The following is a 25221-nucleotide window of genomic DNA, read 5'->3' as shown; positions in this document are numbered from 1 at the left end:
TATCTGACGTCTAACTCAATATGATTGGGGAAAAACTGAATGAGTAACTAAATAAATCTAAAACCCAAACTTTGACCACTGCAGACCATCAATTGATGGCATTGTTAACTAAGTATTGGGTGGAACCATGCTCCTCTAATATGGGGAGAAGCCAAATCAAAAGTTTGTCAAAAGAACACCATTTTTTACATATAACCAAGTCGAGGCGACATATTGACACACCTGTATCTGATTTTACAAAGCGAGCTGAAATACCAGGACCAAACAATTTATATGCGTGAGAGCATCTACACTTGAGTGTGACGTGTGAAAAACAAGTGTGCCTTCAAAGATGACGGCAAAGCGAAGTGTTGCAATACTGTAGCACTCCATATATTTGTTTAACTTTTTTCATTCATGCCTGACAATTCAGGCTTTTAACTCCAATTCCACCCCAGTTCTAATAACACCACTGAATAATGGCGTACGTCAGCTAGAATACTGACAAAATGCTGACATGTTTGTCTTACATGTGAAGTGAATTATATTTATATAGCGCTTTTCTCTAGAGACTCAACGCGCTTTACATATTGAATCCCATTATCTACATCTTTAAGCTACATTTAAACCAGTGTGGGTGGCACTGAGAGCAGGTGGGTAAAGTGTCTTGCTCAAGGACACAACGGAGGTAACTAGGATGGCGAAAGCGGGGATCGAACCAGGAACCCTCAAGTTGCTGGCACGGCCGCTCTACCAACCGAGCTATGTCATTAGATAAAAAGTCAAAGGTTATAGAACAGAAGCAGCACTGCCTCTTACATCCATAGATACAAAAGAGGGTGAATGGGACCGGTAGTTGAAGTAGCGCCACTTAATACTAAATATAAGCAGATTGGTAGGGAATCAGAATCACAATCAGAGTGACATATTGTTTTGTAATTTGGTGGGTTTGTATGATGTTAAGCGCATCATGACACAACAATTAAAAATATAAGTCAGTAGCTTGCAGATGCATAAACCCTATGTGGTTGTTTAGAGCCACAACTACTAAGGGGGCCACGTAGTATGATTGAGGTGACCGTTCAATTTCAGTAGCTGTTCGTCATCGTGGTCGCTGTGCTCTGCACCTGTTTGCTTGTTCTACTTTGATGGACAGAATTACCTCATGGGTAAAATTATACTAATCTTTCATTCAGCAGTGTGTCAACGTGAACTTTTTTAATATGTTTGGTTCAGTTTAGCAGCATCGTGCAGCATCTACTCAAAAGCCCTATAGAGACAATTGCGAATTTAGCTTCACTTCGAAGCCTTCATTGTGAAGTGAATTATATTTATATAGCGCTTTTCTCTAGTGTCTCAAAGCACTTTTACATAGTGAAACCCAATATCTAAGTTACATTTAAACCAGTGTGGGTGGCACCGGGAGCAGGTGGGTAAAGAGTCTTGCCCAAGGACACAACGGCAGTGACTAGGATGGCGGAAGCGGGGATTGAACCTAGAACCCTCAAGTTGCTGGCACGGCCACTCTACCAACGGAGCTATACCGAACCCATCACATTGTGACAGATGTATGGCCGTATTTCTAAAACGATCGTACAATTTAAGTTTGTATTGTAGCCACACATTTCCCCTAATTATATTATGTCTAAATAATACATTTCTTTTATAGCTTTTGCCAATTTTTTGTGTTTTGTTTACTTTTTCAATTACTGCCAAAGTGTAATTGCAGTTTTGACCTAGTATCACTGCCATAGGAGATATTGAACAGTTTTCTTTTCCAGTTAGTTAGCTCTGTTAACCCATTTTTTTACCTTTTCATATACACTTTGGACATTATCTGTAAAACAGACAGATGACAGGCGACCCCGAATGGGACAAGCGGTAGAAAATGGATGGATGGATGGACAAACAGATGACTATTGATTATATTGGATTGACCTGAATTGTAGTTGTCAATGTAGTATTTTTGTTTATTGTTCATATGTAATTATTTATAATGAATACAAATCTTTGCATCACTTGTAAAATATTTTTGCATTATTTCTTAAAACCTAATTATTAGGGGTGTGGGAAAACATCGATTGGAATTCGGAATCACGATTCTCACGTTGAGCGATTCAGAATCGATTCTCTTTTTTTTTTAATCGATTTTTTTAAATGTATTTATTTATTTAAAAAAAAAATATTATTATTATTATTTTTTTATTTTTTAAATTAATCAATCCAACAACACAATACACAGCAATACCATAACAATGCAATCCAATTCCAAAACCAAACCCGACCCAGCAACACTCAGAACTGCAATAAACAGAGCAATTGAGAGGAGACACAAACACGACACACGACAAACCAAAAGTAGTGAAACAAAAATGAATATTATGAACAACAGTGTCAATATTAGTTACAATTTCAACATAGCAGTGATTAAAAATCCCTCATTGACATTATCATTAGACATTTATAAAAAAAAAAAAAAAAGAACAATAGTGTCACACTTGCATCGCATCTCATAAGCTTGACAACACACTGTGTCCAATATTTTCACAAAGATAAAATAAGTCATATTTTTGGTTCATTTTTCATTTCATTTCATTTCATTTTTATTTATCTCCTTCATTGATGTGCATCTTTGATAGACAATTATAACACAATTATTCAGTTACACCGTTACACACCAATGCCTGAGAAGGAGCAGGATGAAGAAAAATCTTATATTTTCCTGCCCCCTTCAACATAATACATAGTCTTACTTAATGATATATGAACCAACAATTACATCCAAATATAACGAAAACAAAACAAAACAAACAAAAAAACACAAAAAAAACACAAGTGCAAAACTTCATGAAGTACAAACCGAACAAAAAAACAAAATAAGTAATATACACCTCACGGGATGATACAAAACAAATACAAAACCAGGCAAAAAATAAGTAAAATAATAAATATAAAGCAAAATGTAAACACTTATGGCTGTCCATATGATTTTATTGTTCTGTCTTTATACATTTTTTTCAATTGGAATATATTTTTACAATATTTTATCTCATTGTAAAGAGAATTCCATAGTTTAACCCCCATCAAGTTGTCCTTGAATACTGATGTTGGAAATGACCTTTTCTTCTATGCTCTTCATTCTCAGAAGTGATGACAAACATTTTTTGTAAATTTGCTGGTAATGTTTTGCTTTTAGCCTTAAACATGACACATAATGTCTGTAACTTTACTAGCTTCTGTAATTTCAATAAACCTGAATTAATGTATAATATGTTAGTGTGTTCTAAGTAATCTACTTTATGAATAATCCTTATAGCTCTTTTCTGTAGTTGATACAATGCCTTTATGTTACTCTTGTATGTGTTCCCCCACACTTCCACACAATAGCTGATATATGGCAATATAAGTGCACAATACAATATGCGCATTGCCCTATAATCTAACACATATTTGACCTTATTTAATATAAAAATACTCTTAGACATCTTTTTCCGTACATGTGCAATATGAGATTTCCATGTCAGACCGTCATCCAATATCACTCCTAAAAATCTAAGTTCAGAAACCCTTTCAATATCAATTCCATCTATTGACAATTTGATCGTTTCCTCCCTTTTCCTCTTACAAAAAATCATGAACTTTGTTTTTTCTACATTTAATGATAATTTATTGGCATGAAACCATCTCTTAAGTTTAATAATTTCCTGTTCAATAATTTTTGATAACGCTTTTAAGTCGTGTCCCGAACTATAAAAGTTGGTGTCGTCCGCAAATAATACAAATTTCAATAACTTTGATACCTCACATATATCATTAATATATAAAATAAACAATTTTGGTCCCAAAACCGAACCTTGTGGAATTTAATAGTTAAAACAAATTTACATTATTGCAATCAGTTGATAAAACATTGTCCTTTACAATTATAAAAGCCTTTTACAAAAATCTACTACTCTGCTTGCATGTCAGCAGACTGGGGTAGATCCTGCTGAAATCCTATGTATTGAATGAATAGAGAATGGTTTTGAATCGTGTAAAAATCATTTTTGAATCGAGAATCGCGTTGAATCGGAAAAAAAAAATCGATTATGAATCGAATCGTGACCCCAAAAATCGATATTGAATCGAATTGTGGGACACCCAAAGATTCACAGTCCTACTCACAATAATCACCAGCTGAACATTATTCAGCTCGGTTGGTAGAGTGGCCGTGCCATCAACCTGAGGGTTGCAGGTTCGATTCCCGCTTCCGCCATCCTAGTCACTGCCGTTGTGTCCTTGGGCAAGACACTTTACCCACCTGCTCTCAGTGCCACCCACACTGGTTTAAATGTAACTTAGATATTGGGTTTTCACTATGTAAAGCGCTTTGAGTCACTAGAGAAAAGCGCTATATAAATATAATTCACTTCACTTCACTCTTCAACACTTGAGATATTGAACTAGTGATGTGCGGATCGATACTTAAATATCAATACCGCTGGATCTTTTTGCTCTGATGTCAATTCTCAAATCAAAATATCAATAATTTTAATACTTTAGCCCAGCCATGTCCAAAGTGCGGCCAGGGGGCCATTTGCGGCCTGCAGCTTAAGTTTTGTAGACCCACAACATGTGGAAAAAAAACAACAGTAAAAATGTAAGAAAAAAAAGTGCAGAAAGACATAATGTAATGATAAAAAAGCTGAAAATGTAATACAACATTTTACAAAATAAATTAATACAAAAAGTATGCAGGGGACATTTTGATATATTTTTATTTTGTAACCAAAAAAAATAGACAAAAAAACATATCAGAACTTAGTTTCAGCTTTGTATTATAAGTGACAAATTATACTATTGCTATTTATTATCAAAATTCCAGCTTTTTCTCATTACATTATGTCTTTTTGCTGTGGTTTTTCCGACAATATGTCGCGAGCCAACACAACTCCAGCTTTGGTCCGCCAGTTGGCTGGGACTTTGGTCACACCTGTAGTAACTAACGATATATATAGTACACTTTGTCACCTACAACACAAAGCTGAGACTAAGTTATGTTTTTAAATATATGTAAACTGTCTATATGTAATGTATGTCTGTTTTCAGCATTTTTTTTTTTTACAAAATAAAAAATGGCCTCTGTATACATTGATAACGCATTCAGTACAAAATAACGCCATCATTGTATTCTCCCTGGGATTTTATATTGCTTGAAGATGATCCCCCCAAGGGCAGCAACACTTACAACACACTACTTTTTCAATTTTACCAGACACATAAGGTATCGGTTTACAAAGAATTGGTATCGGATCTGTATCGCCGATAACAGCCGGAATTTTACTCGGTATCAGATTGGAAAGAAAATCAGTGGTATCAATACATTCAGTTCAGTTCAGTTTCAGTTTCAGTTTACTTCGAACATGCATACGATACAATGTAATGCCTCACACAATTCCAGTTGTTTCATTACAGCACGTCCGAAAAGGAGTAGGAAGAAGCAGAGCTTATTTAATCCTACCCCTTTTCCTACCATAGCAATTTTATCCAATTTCCTTGTTCTCTGTAACAGAACAGTGAACAAATAAATAAGAAATAAATAATATGCCATAGTAAGCATACAAATATTGAGCCACATTGCAGTATTTACATTTGTACTCACAGCACATAATAGCAAAATGGAAATTATATTTCTCGCACACTTCCTTGTTACCTAATAAAGTTATGCAATGTCGTATCGAACATCTGCATTTTATGAATACGCTCCATGAGAACGTTCCGCTTTTTTTTTTTTTACCCCTCGGAGGAAAGGAGATCTGCTTGTACCTCCACAGAACTGAGTAGCCTTTGTGACCAATTGACAGCCTGATAATTTATCGCCCTTTACGTCCTGTGACTTGAAGAAAAAAAAAAACAACTTTCCTCGCCGACCTCTGAATTTTGAGGAGGGAAGTGTGTTTCGGCTCTTTGTCCTTGAAGGTGGGGTCACAAAACCTGGAATGCACAGGAAGGAAGTTAAAGGAGTATTGATATCTGTCAAAACCCCCTTTCTCTACTTCCCCCCCTTCCTTTGTTTCCTGCTCCCTCTTTTTTTTTTTGTTTAATGAGAAAAGGGATGAGGGAAGAATGAATAAGTGAGGTCCTGGACTAAAGGGGGTCTATATGAGTATGCGTGTGCATGATGTTGTGGAGGAGTTTCAGAGGCGGCGGGCTTTTTCCTCCTGGGCTGTCTCTCATCACGTCGTTTACCCCCCAGGAAGCTTTAGATGTCCGTCTGGCTTCATAATTCTCTTATCGAGCTAATCTGAGTGATAAGGAAAGGGGGAGTCGCAAGTGTTAACCCAGCACATCGGCGCTGGAATCCAATTGCAGCAGGCTCATTCCCAACTCGCCTGCCTGGGAGACCTGTTGGCTTTTGAGGGTCCTGTGTCCATGCAGACATTGCAACGCACAGATGCTTGTGTATCGCAGCTTTTGTCGGTTTGTGTGTCTGCGTGTGCACTTCCCCACTCCCCCCCTCGCACTGATACGGTTGCCACCCACTTGCAGGGCTGCTGGAGTATGATTGATCTGGGCAGAGGTAGTGGTCACATCCTGAACTGGAGTTGATTTCCTCTCCTCCCCGAATACAGACCTGGTGTTTATCATAGGCTCAGTGTCATGTTTGTATGTTTTCATAGATCAGAGCGCTTATAGGAGGTAGCATGGGAGGAGAGGAGGTGGGATCAAGTCTGAGAGGAAAAGGAAAGAAAGAAAAAAAAAAAAAATAGTGAAATCACAAACACGCTTTCTTTCTCCGGCTTAGGGCGTAAATCCCTAACGGATGTTAAGTAGTCAGAAAAAGTGCTAATTGACCCACGGAAGTTTGACCGGGAGATTAGTTTTACATGTCAAAAAGGGGGGGGGAAAAAGGTACAAATATCAGGACTTTTTTTGTGATTATCGAGGTCCGAATGCAGCTGAGATAGACTCCAGCAACCCCCGCAACCCCGAAAGGGACAAGCGGTAGAAAAATGGATGGACGGATGGAGGTCTGTCTGTCAAAAGACAGCTTCAACAAAATGAGTCTTGTATTTAAAAATAGAAATATCTCAATTGACACCAAACTAGTGTTGTAACAATACCAATATTTTGGTACCTGTACCAAAATTATTTTGATACTTTTCGGTACTTTTCTAAATAAAGGGCACAACAAACAAATTGCTTTATTGGCTTTATTTTAACAAAAAATCTTAGGGTGCATCAAACATATGTTTTTTATTACGAGTTTGTCCTTAAATAAAATAGTGAACATACTAGACAACTTGCCTTTTAGTAGTAAGTAAACAAACAAAGGCTCTTAGTCTGCTGACGTATGCAGTAACATATTGTGTCATTTATCATTCTATTATTTTGTCAACATTAAGGACAAGTGGTAGAAAATTAATTATTAATCTACTTGTTCATTTACTGTTAATAACTGCTCACTTTCTCTTTTAATATGTTCTGTCTACACTTCTGTTAAAATGTAATAATCACTTATTCTTCTGTTGTTTGATACTTTACATTAGTTTTGGATGATACCACAAATTTGGGTATCAATCCGATACCAAGTCATTACAGGATCATACATTGGTAATATTCAAAGTCCTCATGTGTCCAGGGACATATTTCCTGAGTTTATAAACAAATTATATGAATTTGAAAAAAACGAAAGATTTTATGATTACGTCAAAAGATAGTGACGTAATCATAGTAGTATCGACTAGATACATGCCTGTACTGTCACGTGGGGGTCGCATATTTGTGCGGGATCGTTCCTCCAGTGCAACACGAACACTCCGGACAAAAACGTGAAGGTAAGAGATGGTTTAATTAACATAAATCATAGCCAAACAGAAAACAAGCAAAAGAAAAGCGTGCCGAACGCACGGGAAGCTAAGGCTAACACTAGCACAAGAGTCTGGAACAAGAATACAGAAAACGTGACTGATGCTTACTGCAAACAAGGAGAACCGGACGAGTGAACAAAAAGGCAGGTTTAAATAGTGTCAGTGATGGCAAACAGGTGCGCGTCGGGAACACAAGTGGCAGGTGAAAATAATAAGTAACCATGGTGACGAAACAAACTCACAGGTGCACAAGGAATAACAAAAGGAGTCCAAAACTAACAGAAAACACAAAAACATGATCCGGCCCACGGATCATGACAGTACCCCCTCCTCAAGGACAGATACAAGATGTCCAAAAAAACCCCCCCAAAAAACCAAGCAGGGTCAAAAGTCACGGGCGGGCGGAGGGAGGACTTGGAGGTGGGTCGCCAAGCCAAGTGTCCCCGAATCCACCGAGGCAAAGTCAAGTGGCGGCAGCGAGTGGAACGCCGCTGCAGCCGGCGAGGAGGGCGACCAGGGAATGGCCACATTCGTGGCCGACGGGGAGGTGGGCGCACTTGACGAGGCGGACGACCACGGAGCGGCCACATCCGTGGTCGACGGGGAGGTGGGTGCGTCGGCGCCGTCATGGCAGGCTTGGACGCAGTGGACAAGGCAGGCGTGGTAGCAGGTACAGGCGGCGAGACAGGCGTGGTAGCAGGTTCCGGCGGCGAGTCAGGCGTGGTAGCAGGTTCAGGCGGCGAGTCAGGCGTGGTAGCAGGTACAGGCGGCGAGTCAGGCGTGGTAGCAGGTACAGGCGGCGAGTCAGGCGTGGTAGCAGGTACAGGCGGCGAGTCAGGCGTGGTTGCAGGAGCAGGTACCGCTGACTGGCGTGGAACAGGTACCGGTGCCTGGCGAGGAGCAGGTACCGTGCCTGGCGAGGAGCAGGTACCGGTGCCTGGCGAGGAGCAGGTACCGGTGCCTGGCGAGGTGCAGGTACCGGTGCCTGGCGAGGTGCAGGTACCGGTGCCTGGCGAGGAGCAGGTGCAGGCGTCTGGCGAGGAGCAGGTGCAGGCGTCTGGCGAGGAGCAGGTGCAGGCGTCTGGCGAGGAGCAGGTGCAGGTGCCAGAGATGGTGGCGTCTGCAGGCCCACCGGAGCAGAGGTCAGCCATGAGCATGGCGGAGGTGGTCTAGCCGGGGGTAGCGGCTTAGCATGCCGAAGGACTGGTGGTGAAGGACGGGCTGGAGGTTGCGGCTTGGCAGGCCGAAAGACTGGTGGTGGCGGCCTGGATGGAGTTTGCTGCCTGGTTGGGCGCAGCTGAGGCACCCCACCAGCACAGCTCCCGGCCCCAGCCCCCCCCTCAAGGGGCGGATACCAGACGCGCTCCTGGTCTGGAACAGTCTTTAAGGGTGGGTGGCGGGAGGTCAGGAGGGGGGTAGAAGCCTCCCCTTTAAATTGTCCAAATTGTCCTTTTGTATTCCCCACCTGATTTTGTGTGGGTGAACAAAAAGAAAATGTCCGTGACTTGGGTGGGGCTTGAATTTTCGAGAGCGAAGCAGAATTAGGAAAAAAAAATTCTTGGCCCATGACGTCATCAGCAGGCGGCGGCGTGACGTCATCAGCCCCGGTCTCCTGCAGCTGACTGGAAGCCCAATCCATGAACTGCTTGGCAAAATCATGAATCGGATTACCTAATTTTGGCGGCGAGGAATACTGGTCTGGCTGCCACTTGCTTCGGTCCGGGGGAGGAGCTTGCGGGAGTGACGCGATCTGACGGCGAGGCGAAGCCCTTCTGGACGGCTTCCGCCTTTCCGGCGCTTCCGGTACTGCGGTGGCGCGACAATGTCCTCGGGCCATACGGAGTTGAGTGGGATCAACTTTCCATTAGGACCCCACATCAGGTCCTGGCGCTCCATGGGGGAATAGCGGAGAGTCTCTGGCTCCATTGCCTCCAAATCTAACCACATACCTAAGTCCAGCTCCTGGAAGTTCGTGGCGGAAGAACTGTATGCTGTTCTCCTTCTGTCACGTGGGGGTCGCATATTTGTGCGGGATGGTTCCTCCAGTGCAACACGAACACTCCGAACAAAAACGTGAAGGTAAGAGATGGTTTAATTAACATAAATCATAGCCAAACAGAAAACAAGCAAAAGAAAAGCGTGCCGAACGCACGGGAAGCTAAGGCTAACACTAGCACAAGAGTCTGGAACAAGAATACAGAAAACGTGACTGATGCTTACCGCAAACAAGGAGAACCGGACGAGTGAACAAAAAGGCAGGTTTAAATAGTGTCAGTGATGGCAAACAGGTGCGCGTCGGGAACACAAGTGGCAGGTGAAAATAATAAGTAACCATGGTGACGAAACAAACTCACAGGTGCACAAGGAATAACAAAAGGAGTCCAAAACTAACAGAAAACACAAAAACAAGATCCGGCCCACGAATAATGACATGTACTTGATATCATTACAGTGGATGTTAGGTGTAGATCCACCTATGTGGATCGTTTGTTTACATTTTGATGCCGGTGAGCTACGGTGTGTAGTGAAAAATGTTTAGCTATTCCTCGTCCTGCAGGGATGATATTTGTAAGAAACTTACTTTATTTGTCGCCATGGAGGTGAGGATTAGTGATTTAGAAGTAGCTAAACCACTGCAGACTGGGGCTGGACGTTAGCCGCTAGCTAGCTAGCCATGTCTTAAAGCACCTTTTCCTGAGGGCGTCTCAGTGTTATAACTTCACCTTTATCGTTAGTTTTTAAGCCAAAATGCGTCCGTTCTCCCTTTTCTGTCTACACACTGTGTCTGCTTGTAAGTATTCCGTGATTGTGTGCCACCGAACATGCTCGTCTGCTCGTAAACTAGCAATGACACGACGTGACTTCGACGCGGGCGTGGGGGGGGTGCGGCACTGGTACGTTTCAGAGGCGGTGTAGTACCGGATATGATTCATTAGTATCGCGGTACTATACTAATACCGGTATACCATACAACCCTACACCAAACTCAAAACGTATGTATGGTCTGTCCTACTTTACGGCTGTGAATGCTGGACTTTAAAACAATCAACAACCGAGAAAATTAGAGGCAACTGAAATGTGGTTCTTCAGAAAAATACTACGCATATCATGGACTGAAAAGAAAAGTAAAAAAGAGGTATTGGCAAAGGCTAAAACAAAAATACCTCTAATTGCGATTCGAAATAGGTAGCTGAAATTCCTCGGACATATCATTAGAAAAGACAGCTTAGAAAAACAGGAAAACTAGTAGGAAAAAAAGCTCCAGGTCGACAACAAACAACATATATCAACAGCCTAAGAAATTGTATCGGAAATATCAATAATATAGAACTCATACATAGAGCGGATGGCAGAGAAGACTAGATCCCTGATCATCGATGCCTGCAAACAGGCCTGATACCCCATGATGATGATGATGATGATCGCGGTCTCAGACATTTGAATTTGTGGCAGCTTTTTCAGAAAGTTGCAATATTTTGAGACTTGTTAGTGTTGTGATTTATGAATATGTTATCAATGTCTTAAGTGTTCCTTGCAACCCTAACCTAAAAAAACACTGGGTTTCAACAACAATTTGAAAACTAATGCTGCATTATGTTTTACTTGTTTTTTACCACAAAGACTTAAAAATAGACACTAGTAAAAGCGCATACTCAAAGCTCAGCGGAAAAGTTGTCCATAAGTTGTAGACATTCACCACGTTTATTTTCCGCTTAAAAAGTGTCTGTTCATCTTAAAAATTCAATTATTTTCCAATGCATTATGTTTAGAGCATTTGTGAACTGTTGAGAATGATCTATAGGTGTCATTTGTATTGGTAAATGAGAGACTCAAACATCTATCAAGTAAATGTTGCCTGTTTGCTAGGTCAGCATTGCAAATGAAAATCTGTGACTTAATTGACTTACACTGAATTAATAAAAGATCAAATAAATATATAAATACATGTCAACTAGAAAGTATAACTACATTACCTAGAAGGCTTAGCAATATAGACAGGGACCGGAAGTCTGTCTAAGGTACGCGTGAGGATGACAGTTATGTCCTTTGAGCAACAAAGAGTTGATATGTTGTTACACGTTGCTGTACCTGCTTCGTCCACACAAAAAACTACGTTTTTGATAAGATAGTGGATGTGTGCGTTCAAGTGCCTCTCCGGGACAAATTTGATTGCTGAAAATGACTCTGATTGTTCAAAATGTGCGGGAAAGTTGCGGGCTTTGGAAAAAGTTGCGACGTAGTGCATAATACTTAAAGATTGTTTGAATTTGAGTGAACTGGTGCAATCACGGCATCGCAAAATCCTGTAATCCTGAAATACAAATAACTGCAGAACTGTACTAAGTGTGATTACAGCCCTGGTTGGTTACATACATTTGCCATCTATCCATCCATTGATCCATTATCCATCTATTGAGCGTATTCTTTTTAGGGTCTTGGCATGGGCTAATAACATGACTACATGCTGGACCGATTGGCAGTCCGACACAGGACACTGAGTGGGTATTGACCGGACAGTTGCTAGGAATTATAGGCCATTTAAAAGAATATCCATGTGGACCCTATTACCTCATTAATTCCCTGTGTGTGTGGCAGTGTGGACCCTGGTGGGCGGTGGGACCTTAGAATTGCCATCAGCTTTCCCCCCTATAGGACGGCACTGTGGGTATTGGTTCAACGTCGAGTACAACAATGCTACCATTGCTGTAAAGCAGACCTGGGCAAATTAAGGCCGTTAAGCTTTTCAATCTGTCCTGTCGGACATTCCCAAATAATATTTTTAGATCTTTCAGATGGAAACTGTAGCCACCATTAGTATGTGCAGTGACGTTTTCAAATTACCATAAGTCTTGAACTATACAACGTATTTCAATGGTTGGAATCTGCGCTTTTGCATGCTGGTTACTATGGTAATGTAAGTCACAGCAGCTCAGATGACGCACCAAGCAGTGTGGGTGGGGAGCGTTTCCACAGAGTGTTTCCAAGGCGGCCAGTCTGTGTCAGGGACAGACGTGGAAAGGGATTTTTACAACAAAGTTCTAAAGCTTAGTGATATATCAGATGTATCAGATTGTAGGTGGGTTTATTTTTTACCCTTCGCGTTCATATTTCGCTGTGTTTCTTGCATTTCTGTTGCATTTCGCTTGATTGTAAAATATGTCGATTGAGAGGGGGTGTGACGTTCATATGTTGTTAATATTCAGTATTTTATCATTCATAGTTAATATTGTAAATCTCACATTCTTTATTTTCATGTACATTCTGGGTGTTTCATTCAGTAAAAAATGTAAAATTCCATTCCGTTTTCTAAGGGGAAGAGTTAAAAATGTGTTCTAACATGATTCGATTTAAAACACTGTTTAAAAAAGAAGTACTGGAAAAGTACGAGGAGGAAAGAGAGTGATGTCCTCAGCACAGAGCGATGGGAGAAAGGTGTATGGTCAGAGAGTGTTTCGGCCTGTGTGTGTGTACGTGTGTGCGTGTGTGTGTGTGTGTGTGTGTTTTGTCTCGTCTTGTCTTGTCTCATACTAACAGTGGTACTATTGTATTGTTAGTGTACAGGAGTTCTTGTTTTTGTTTGTATGGTATTGTTCTTGTATTATACTGTTTATGTTAAATGTGGAATGAGTGAGAGGGGTTGGGATATTATAAGCATCTGCTTCATCCAACCCCTTTTCAAACCTTGCACAAATGTCTCTGCCAAGATGTAAAAAAATGTGTTGTTGTACTGTGCAGGGTTTGAAATAAATACTTAATTTCAATTCAAGGCAGTCTGTCATAACATTTTTAGCATTCAGACATTATTGTGAGGTTTTGTATTAGTGTTCCTAAAAATAGATATACCGGCCCCCAGACATATTTTTTTCTCTAAATTTGTTCCCCCGAGGCAAAATAATTGCTCAGGACTGCTCTAAAGTATAATAATAAATAGGAAATGATTCATAATCAATAAGCCATTCCAGGGTCAGGCTGTGACAAACAATAGCAAATATTGTGTTTAAAGAAAACAACTGTAAAACAAAACAAAAACACAAAAAAGTCTGCTTCAGTTACAAAACGTCCAGTGGTGAAGGCTTATTTAAAAACATTTAAATGTCAAAGATCATTTGTTTGGCCCTTTCTCCTTCACATAATTCATTTGATTGATATTGATTACCTAAAGTGGAGGAGTTAAAGTACCTCGGGGTGCGGGTGATGTAAGGATGGATGACAATGTTAACAGACAGATGGGTGCGGCATCCACAGGACATCCTGGTGAAAAGGAGCTAAAAAGCAAATCTCTCAATTTAGCAGTCTATGTTCTTACCCTCACCTATAGTCATTAGCTTCGGGTACATGTGGTCAAAATAGGTTTTCTTCGTCGGGTGGCTGGGCTCTTAGAGACCCAGTGAGAAGATCTGTTGTCTCTTTGAGTAGAGTAGCTGCTCCTCTACTTTGAGAGGAGCCTGATGAGGTGACTCAATCATTTGGTCAGGATGCCTCCAGGACGCTTCTAAGGGGAGTTGTTCATGGATATCCGATTGGCAGGAGGCCTTGGAGAAGACCCAGGACATGTTGTAGAGACTGTCTTTTAACTGGCTTAGAAATGCCTCAGGATCCCCTGGGAAGGATTTGGATGAAGTAGCTGGGGAGAGGGAAGTCCGGGCTTCTCAGCTTAGACTGCTGGCCCAGTGACCCAACCCTGGATAAGTGGAAGAAGATAGATGGATGATAATTAAGTCATTGGAAAAATTCAGCACCTTATCAGCTTTGTGCAAAATTTATATCTTGTTGCAACACAGCAGGTGCACATATGTAGGAATTATTTTAGCAACAGTTTCCAAGTGTTTTTTTCTGTCCTTTTTCTTATGAAGAAAATGACAGATTTATAGTACAGTATCATTTACAGTACCTTTTGAAGGGAGACGGTCAGCTAAAAAACTGTAAAACTAAGACTAGAGACTGGGGTTTATATTCTATGTGGTTCTTTTAGGACAAAAAACACTCTTACTATCAATCAATCAATCAATCAATCAATCAATAAATCAATCAATCAATCAATCAAGATTTATTGCAGACTCCAACGTCCAAGTAGACATACAATCACATACAGTACATAAAATAAACACAAATACCTTATAAAAGGCATTATCACATACTATTAAAAACAGTGCTTGTGCATATTCATTAGATGCATCATTTAATAATGCATCTAATTAATAAATAAAAGCAGCAATAAAAAAAAATATATATATATACTTGAAAAATGTGTCTACCCATTCTATAAAAGGCGCAGATACCAGTGCTTCCATACATACGATTGGTACCTAACAGAACTACACAACTACTATGGGCTCTTTTGGACACATTTTAAAACAATAAACACATGAAGTCGGTGAAGATATCCTGTCTACTGAAACAGGTGAGTGTTGAACTATCACCACCTAAGCACAGTCACAACAAACTGGATATTATTTCGCAAAACAGGTCATTACAGCAACTTGCCAGATGAACTGGCTGAAATTGCATCACCGTCCTGTCTCTAATAAAACTACATTCTGGGTAGCATAACCCCTCTTCAAATGTTGTTTCTGTAAACCCCAGTTGTTTACATGAATAACAAATTATGTTTTTTCAGATACAAAAGCGGTGTCAGCGATGGAATATAAATGTTCCTTTGGTCCAGGTTCACCCGGTCCATGGCTGCAGGTTTCCTGGTGTTTTGTTCAATCCATGTTTTCAGTCCCGTGTGTACTGCGGGAGTAGTTTCCTGAGCTTCACTATTCTGAATCACTGGCTGGCTTGTCTGCCAACAGCAGAATGACATATTTCCTGGAACAGGTGGCTTCTTTTGCTGTAATTATTAATCAAAGGTGTCATTCAGATGCCATGCGTTTACAGACCTCTTAATAAAATGTCATACCGCCAAGTTCCGTTTGGCAAACATGACTCACAAACAGAACTTTTTTATTCAATTTGTACCGTACTTAATTTCATTCAGATATCTCGTTTTTGACAGTTTGAGTGTTGTATAATATCTCGTCATCTTTTATTACAACAATACATTGTGCATTTTTATTTTGGAATAAAATAATGAACACATTCTGGACTTTCTTAAGACACCCTGAGTCATTTGTCTCCTCCTCCACTGCTCTGACTTTTTGGCCAAGATTATAGAGCATGCAGTATATTGAGTAATGGCATGCCATGAGAAGATCCTACCTTCTAATTATCCTTCTGTCTTTTTTTGTTCCTACAGATTGTTCTCTGCCTCTGATTTGTTGGCATTGCCTGCCTCCTTTAATCTGTGCTTACTGCTGATAGTGGGATGATGTCAATTGAAGGGCAGAGGGTCTTCAATGACTAACACATGCGCTCAATTATCTACACGTCCATCCTTTATGTATCTACTGTTTTACTCTGGGGTCATATTGTGCAAAACCCAATTTTCTTACCTGTCAGTACCTGTTTTTGTGTATTTGGGATCCCCATAAGTCCCGAAAATGTGCTAAACAATGGAGTCATGGTGGAGATATCATTAAACCAAATTTGCCTTGTTTCAGATTATGTCGTATTTTGCCATTTTTACATCAGTGGATAGCTCTATAAATGGTTGAAGTGTACCAGAAGACCTCTGTACGAGTGCTCCATTTTTTTAGTTGTAGTCCAAAAAAAGCCATGTCCACAACAGTGTTAATTTTGACAGCAGTTTTAAATTAAGTTTGTCATAGTCTTAATAATAATAATAATAGTTTTAGTCCAATTTTAGTCAACTATGCGACACAACATTTTGTTCAGCTAAAGTCGACTACAATATAAAGAACAAAACCCAAAACCAGTGAAGTTGGCACGTTGTGTAATTCGTAAATAAAAACAGAATACAATGATTTGCAAATCCTTTTCAACTTATATTCAATTGAATAGACTGCAAAGACAAGATACTTAATGTACAAACTGAGAATTTTTTTTTTTTCCTGCAAACAATCATTAACTTAGAATTTAATGGCAGCAACACATTGCAAAAAAGTTGACACGGACATTTTTACCACTGTGTTACATGGCCTTTCCTTTTAACAACACTCAGTTAACGTTTGGGAACAGAGGAAACCAATTGTTGATGCTTTTCTGGTGGAATTATTTCCAATTCATGCTTGATGTACAGCTTAAGTTGTTCAACAGTCCGGGGTCTCCGTTGTCGTATTTTACGCTTTATAATGCGCCACACATTTTAAATGGGAGACAGGTCTGGACTACAGGCAGGCCGGTCTAGTACCCACAATGAAGCCACGCTGTTGTAGCACGTGTCTTGCTGAAATAAGCAGGGGCGTCCATGATAACGTTGCTTGGATGGCAACATATGTTGCTCCAAAACCTGTATGTACCTTTCAGCATTAATGGTGCCCTCACAGATGTGTAAGTTACCCATGCCTTGGGCACTAATACGTTAAGTTAAGTTAAGTTAAAGTACCAATGATTGTCACACACACACACTAGGTGTGGCGAAATTATTCTCTGCATTTGACCCATCACCCTTGATCACCCCCATACCATCACAAATGCTGGCTTTTGAACTTTGCGCCTAGGACAATCCGGATGGTTCTTTTCCTCTTTGTTCCGGAGGACACAACGTCCACAGTTTCCAAAAACAATTTGAAATGTGGACTTGTCAGACCACAGAACACTTTTACACTTTGCATCAGTCCATCTTAGATGAGCTCGGGCCCAGCGAAGCAGGCATCGTTTTTGGGTGTTGTTGATAAATGGCTTTCGCTTTGCATAGTAGAGTTTTAAATTGCACTTACAGATGTAGCGACAAACTGTAGTTAATGACAGTGGTTTTATGAAGTGTTCCTGAGTCCATGTGGTTATATCCTTTACACACTGATGTCGGTTTTTAATGCAGTACCGCCTGAGGGATCCAAGGTCATGGGCGTTCAATGTTACGTGCAGTAATTTCTCCAGTTGCAGGCATCAAATTCCAAATGAGCTAATATTTGCAAAAAATAACAACGTTTTCCAGTTTGAACATTAAATATCTTGTCTTTGCGGTCTATTCAATTGAATATAGGTTGAAAAGGATTTGCAAATCATTGTATTCTGTTTTTATTTACGATTTACACAACGCGCCAACTTCACTTATTTTCATTAGTGGAAAATAGGTTGTTGACGATAAGACAACAATTATTAGTCAGTGAAAGTAACACTGCTCAGCTCCACAGTGCGACCCGATCAATGAAAACGCTACGTTATTGTTTGTATTAAACAGCACAGGCCAAAACACAAACTTCCAAACTAATCTCAAGAAGTGAGAAGTCCCTGGATAACCTTTGTGTTTTGTGACAATGTACTTACTCTATCTGACATGAGGGAATTGCAGCCAGATGTGACGCTCACAGCCTGGTTGAGATACCACCGCCTTGAGTGGGGGACAATTTACTGCAGGATTTACCAAAATTACATTTAAAATGTCCAAGACAGGACCTACAATTTACGGATACAATGAGGCGGTAACGTCAATAACAGTATAATAACAAACATAATAATACATTAGCGATGTAGCATTGTTAGCTTGTGGCGTTACCTTACCGGCATTAAAAAACAGGCTACTCATAGCGCTATATTCCTTCATTGTAATTTTAAATAGGGAGACAGACATAACGCATAACATTTATACTTAATCTTTTTTGTCTAAAATAAATAATAAACTAACACTTGAGATGCCTTCATGTACTTGGTTCTGAAGTTCCTTCTATTTCTACATCCTCATATTGTGGGGCAGATTGGCTTATACATTTACTGTTGAATGTTAAATTGTTCAGCGGTTGCCATATTTGATAAAACTAAAAAGTAGCGTACACTGTAGTTCTAACTTATGATATTTGTCGGTTGAACTACAAAGAGGTGAAGACACAGTTGAAGGGAGACTTGGAGGAGGACTTTGGCACGTAAATAGGTTCACCCACGAAACGTCTCATTTTGAAGAGACCGTCAGAAAGCGACTTGAAGATGGCTTGTAAAATACACTATATTGGCAAAAGTATTTGGCCACGTGCCTTGACTCACATATGAACTTGAAGTGCAATCCCATTCCTAACTCATAGGGTTCAATATGATATCGGTCCACCTTTTGCAGCTATTACAACTTCAACTCTTCTTGGAAGGCTGTCCACAAGGTTGCGGAGTGTGTTTATGGGAATTTTCAACCATTCTTTCAAAAGCGCATTGGTGAGGTCACATACTGATGTTGGTCGAGAAGTCCTTGCTCCCAGTGTCCATTCTAATTCATCCCAAAGTTGTTCTATCTGGTTCAGGTCAAGACTCTGTGCAGGCCAGTCAAGTTCATCCACACCAGACTCTGTCATCCATGTCTTTATGGACCTTGCTTTGTGCACTGGTGCACAGTCATCTTGGAAGAGGAAGGGGCCCTCTTCAAACTGTTCCCACAAGGTTGGGAGCATGGAATTGTCCCAAAATGTTTTGGTATCCTGGAGCATTCAAAAGTTCCTTTCACTGGAATTAAGGGGCCAAGCCCATCTCCTAAAAAACAACCGCACACTGCAAAAAGTCAGTGTTCAAAAACAAGAAGAAAAAATACAAAAATTAGGGGTATTTTATTTGAACTAAGCAAAATTATCTGCCAATAGAACAAGAAAATTCGGCTTGTCAAGACGTTCCAAAACAAGTAAAATTAGCTAACCTCAATGAATCCAAAAATACCTTGAAATAAGTATATTCTCACTAATAACTAGTGCACTTTTCTTGGTAGAAAAAAAAATAGACCTTTTTGCTCAATATGTTAAAAATATATTCTTAAATTAAGCAAATGCTAGTGCCATTATCTTGACATAATGATATGTGCTTGGCATCATGATTTTTTTTTTTCATGCTTGAAGTAAGAAATAATTACTTTAAAAAAGTAGTTTTATACTTGTGAGTGTTGATGACACAGCTTTGCAACAGTTGATATTCTGGTTTCAAGCATGTTTTACTCAATATAGGTCATAAAATCTCAGCAACAAGCTGTAATATCTTACTGAGATCATTTAGGACCAAAACCCTTAAAACAAGTAAAACACTGCTTAGTGAGAACAATTATCTTATCAGACAGAATATAAGCAAATATCACCCTTATTTGAGATATTTAATCTTACTTAGATTTCAGTTTTTGCAGTGCACACCATAATTCCTCCTCCAACAAATTTCACACTCCGAATTGTACTGAACTCCTGGCAACCTCCAAACCCAGACTTGTCCATCAGATTGCCAAATGGAAAAGCGTGATTCATCAGTCCAGAGAAGGCGTCTCCACTGCTCTAGAGTCCAGTGGCGACGTGCTTTAAACCACTGCATCCCACGCATTGCATTGGACTTGGTGTTGTATGGCTTTGATGCAGCAGCTCGGCCATAAAAACCCATCTCATGAAGCTCTCTGCGTACTGTACGTGGGCTAATTGGAAGGTCACATGAAGTTTGGAGCTCTGTAGCAACTCTGTAGCAGAAAGTCGGCGACCTCTTTGCACTATGCGCTTCAGCATCCGCTGACCCCTCTCTGTCAGTTTACCTTTACTTTGTGGCTGAGTTGCTGTTGTTCCCAAACCCTTCCATTTTCTTATGATAAAGCAGACAGTTGACTTTGGAATATTTAGGAGCGAGGAAATTTCACGACTGGATTTGTCGCACAGGTGGCATCCTATGACAGTGCCACGCTGGAAATCACTGAGCTCCTGAGAGCGGCCCATTCTTTCACAAATGTTTGTAAAAAACAGTCTCCATGCCTAAGTGCTTGATTTTATACACCTGATATATACATTCTGATCACTTGGATGGATGGCCAAATACTTTTGGCAATACAGTACATAAATTACGCAACATTCAGACCAAAGCCCCATCATTACATGTTATGTATACCACAATTAGGTGTTTTAAAAATCATAATGACACCTTTTAGTCATACAGATATCAGTGGAACTGTTCATGCAGTGTACTACATGTCATAAAAAACGTGTGTTGCGTCAGTCTACCCCAGGGCAGCTGTGGCTACAAAAGTAGCTTACCACCACCAGGTGTGAATGAATGATGGGTTTTTAACATGTAAAGCGACTTTGGGTACTTAGAAAAGCGCTATATAAATCCCAGGTATTATTATTATTATTATTACTACATGTCATAAAAAACATGTGTATGAATTAGTTTTAAATTCTGCTCAGCATGTCTGCTTATCTTAAATGAACATTACTGATTTGCAGTCAGTCACATGACGCAATGATGTTAACTGACCAAAACCTTGATTGGCATTTGTGTGTAAAGTTGTGAGTCGATCTGTGTGAAGTGTAACACTTTCCATCTTAGCGGCACCAGCTGCAAACAACAATTACTGTATATGTGCTCCGCCAGACACTCATGGGACATGTCCAAATCATCCAAGAAGCAGTCTTCAGCGCTCCTCTGTCTGTTTTGGACATATGTTGAGTAAAACTCCACAGGCAAGCTTGAATAGAATGGGATTATGGACACATAAATGACATCTGGTCTTTTTGAAATTAAAAACCCAAGCAGGGACTGTCTTTCATAAATCCCATAACTGCATCAACGTGAACATGTCATCAGGCTATAAATCAACAGGTCAGAACATTTTCTCTACGGATGAAAAGATGATCCACAAAAAATAAAAGACAGAGGGTCGACTGGAAAAAAAACTGATGTACAAGCAAGATTAAATATCAGAATTCAAGATTCATTACACTTTAACATCCTTATAATATTAAAACACATTTTGTTTTAACTCTGTTAGACCTTTTTTAGTGTAGTACATTGTAGTATTATACGTTTATCCCCTTACAAAGACATGCAAGGTTTATTCTAACAGACAGAGAATAAGCAACAACAAAAGCAGAAATAAAACACTAATTTGTATTTAATTGAGTGAAATAAGTATGTGATGATTTCCTTCCAAATAGGAGGAATTGTAATTTTGATTGATTGAGACTTTTATTAGTAGGTTGCACAGTGAAGCACATATTCCGTACAATTGACCACTAAATGGTAACACCCGAATAAGTTTTTCAACTTGTTTAAGTCGGGGTCCACTTAAATTGATTCTTAAATTCCACATTCACCATTTATTTATGATAATATTGTTATCGTATATGTGTATAAAGTACATGTGTATACCAGTGTCAGCGGTGTATAAAGTACATGTGTATACCAGTGTCAGCGGTGTATAAAGTACATGTGTATACCAGTGTCAGCGGTATATTCACACTTGCACTCTTCTCCATCGGTAAGGTCTTTTGTTAGCCAATACATACTCACACAAAATGACACAATTGTTACATAAACAAAACCAAAACATTTACATTTCTATAATTATTTGAATTAAAATGTAAATTCAAAATTAATTTGTCAAATAATTTATCTAAATAAAAAAATTAAAAAAATAAAATTAATTAAGAATTTAAAATTAATCAAACAAGTTAACTTTGATGCATGTTTTGTAAAAAAAACAACAACATTCATGGGAAAGCGCAACATAAAAAATTCAACATAATTAAAAACATACGTTTGCAAATTTCCCTTCACATCTCTGACCTGGATTCAAACCCAACACGATTGTTTACAACACCTGTACTAACGAGAATGTTCAGGAACATTTGCAATTGTATTGTTGTTAGTGACACAGCTAAGGAGCTAAAATTTTATGACATTTTACAGGAAGTTCAAGTGTCACACCAACATACCAAAGAAAATACAAATGGGACCCATTACCTCCCTGTTTGACACTCAGTATCAAGGGTTGGAATTGGGGGTTAAATCACCAAAAATTATTCCCGGGAGCGGCCACCGCTGCTGCTCACTGCTCCCCTCACCTCCCAGGGGGTGATCAAGGGTGATGGGTCAAATGCAGATAATCATTTTTGCCACACCTCGTGTGTGTGTGACAATCATTGGTACTTAAATTTTAAACTTTTAACATGTACTCCGATACTTTGATACTTTTCTAAAAAAAGGGGACCACAAAAAATTGCTTTATTTTAACAAAAAGTCTTATGATACATTAAACATACGTTTGTTATTGCAATACAATTAAAAAAATTTGTCGGGAACTTGTTAGAATGATTATGTATATATTATCACACAACTTTTATGCTTAAGGGCCCTTGCTATAATTATTGTCAATTGTGCTAAAGTGGTATTTTTCTTTGTCTGTGCAAAGCTGGCAATCCAAAAGATTGCAAGCCAGTCTGGTATCAGTGTCTGTGTGCAGGAACGGCCAGCTGACTGCCAAAGCCGAACACCGCCGTGACCAGTGACGTGCAGTCAGTAGAGGCAGGGGAGGCGGGGCCTCACCTGCCACCATGGAAAGAAAAAAAATGTAAAAGGATTACATTGTTATATGTATCCAGTGATTATATTAAAGTTATTTTCCATTAAACTTCACCAGTTTTAGATTATTTGTATTTTTATTTTCACATTTTCCGTTCAAATACTGAGAAGAGACGGTGCGGTGATCAGCAGCCAGTTGAGGCACGTCACTCAGTTGTGCCTCAACATGGATTGTGCGCAATGACTCGGCTAACTGCTGGCCTGCTGTGCAGTGAGACCGTATTGCTATATGAATTACATCAGCTAACTAAACTATGGCATAGTTTAGTTAGCTGAGGTATATAATGTACAGTGTATTTTGTCAACAACTGTATGTGTGTAACATATTTTTTGTGCTGAGCATTCATAAAACTGCTGCAAAAGAGTACTGGCTGAGGCTTGCAGTAATCCGGCCTCCTGGTGGTAGAGGGCGGTAGTGATCCCAGAGATCATTCCTCGGCCGCAGAAGAAGTGAGAACAAGCAACAGTTAGCAATAAGTGCAGCGATTGTTTATTTCCTCTCGCCTGAACTTTTATTAAAAACATGGAGGATTACATATGTAAAATAAAACAGTTTTCTAAACTGGACTTTCAATCGAAGCAGGAGGTAATAATTAAAGGTAGACCAACGCCGGAGCTAAAAGGTTTGCTTTTGACTTCGGGACAGAAGACCCGTTCTTTTCAAACGGCGTGGTACACACACAAAAGCTGGCTGTGTGGATGTCCAGCAAGAAAGGTAAGAACATAATAATAATGTTTTTTTTATTAAATGTGCTTTTTTGTGTGCTAGAATTTGTATGTGTAAAGAATGCTAGTATGAGCTTTTAAACCCGTTAACTGCTGCCAATCACATGGTGAATAAGATACTCTTTAGGGCAGTGGTTCCCTGAAGGGGGGGGGGGGGTTGTCATGAAAAAAGTAAAATAATAAACGTGAATCCACTGTGTACTCATATGGACCTTTATTAGCACATTACGCTAACAACGTAACGAGTATCTTTTTTTTTTTGTCATGAAAAAATTAAAATAAACGTGAATCCACTGTGTACTCGTATGGACCTTTATTAGCACATTGCGCCAACAACATAACATGAGTATAACATCGAAGTCTCTGGTAACTTCCTCTCTGCCCATTACATAAATAAAAAAAATGATGTGGAAAAATATATAAATGACAAGAACCAGCAATTCCACACTACTGTCATTATGAATGTTATTTTTCAACAGCTGAAATAAAGTTGTCAGTTTGAACCTTCATTCACAATTGAAGTTAAAAAGTGGCTTTGGAGCAATCAAAGCTGCTCACACGGTCACTAAGATGGGCATTATGTTTGACACATCAACCTAATGTGTATTATATTTATCCATGAGAGCATTTTTATTGTAAATTGTGAGGTGTGTCTGTTAAAATCATGGTTGTTTTTACAAATGATGACAGATGTGAACAAAAGCATGTATTGTCTTTGTGTGGTGATGTAAATGAGGTGTGGTTATATTGTATATTAAGTATGTGTCCATGAAAGGGCATTTTATGACTTTTTTCTTAATACTTGTGTATGATTTTATTGTCATCATTTTACTGCATGATTTTTGTATCCCTTTAATTTAGGTAGCCAGGGACTGCAGATGGAAATGAGCTATTTAGCTATAATCTGGTACAGAACATTATCTGTCTTTGAGCTTAATGTTTCTGTACATTGTCCCTTCAAATAAAGACTAAACTAAACTAACCGTCAGACAAGCCTCCTGCATGTTTGTGTGCCCGAGTCGACTCACAAGCTCTCCTCCTCTCCCTCTCCCTCACCTCTCTCTGCCCAAACGCGCTCTGATTTTCGTTGCTATGGTAACATTTACATGCCCTCAAAATAAGATGCAGATACAACATTAAAAACGAATATAAAGTGCATGAGATTTTTAACTCACCGTAACGCTAAATCAATGGGAGCCCTGAGCTTGTTTCTCTGCAACGAGACAGCCCCAACTGGGGGTAATGGGAGACAAAGACACCCGAAGTGTGTTGCTTATGTCCGGTCTGCTACGTTGTTTTGTTT

The sequence above is a fragment of the Entelurus aequoreus genome, linkage group LG11 (genome assembly GCF_033978785.1).
Source record: "Entelurus aequoreus isolate RoL-2023_Sb linkage group LG11, RoL_Eaeq_v1.1, whole genome shotgun sequence".
NCBI lineage: Eukaryota > Metazoa > Chordata > Actinopteri > Syngnathiformes > Syngnathidae > Entelurus > Entelurus aequoreus.
This window is presented reverse-complemented; position numbering follows the sequence as displayed.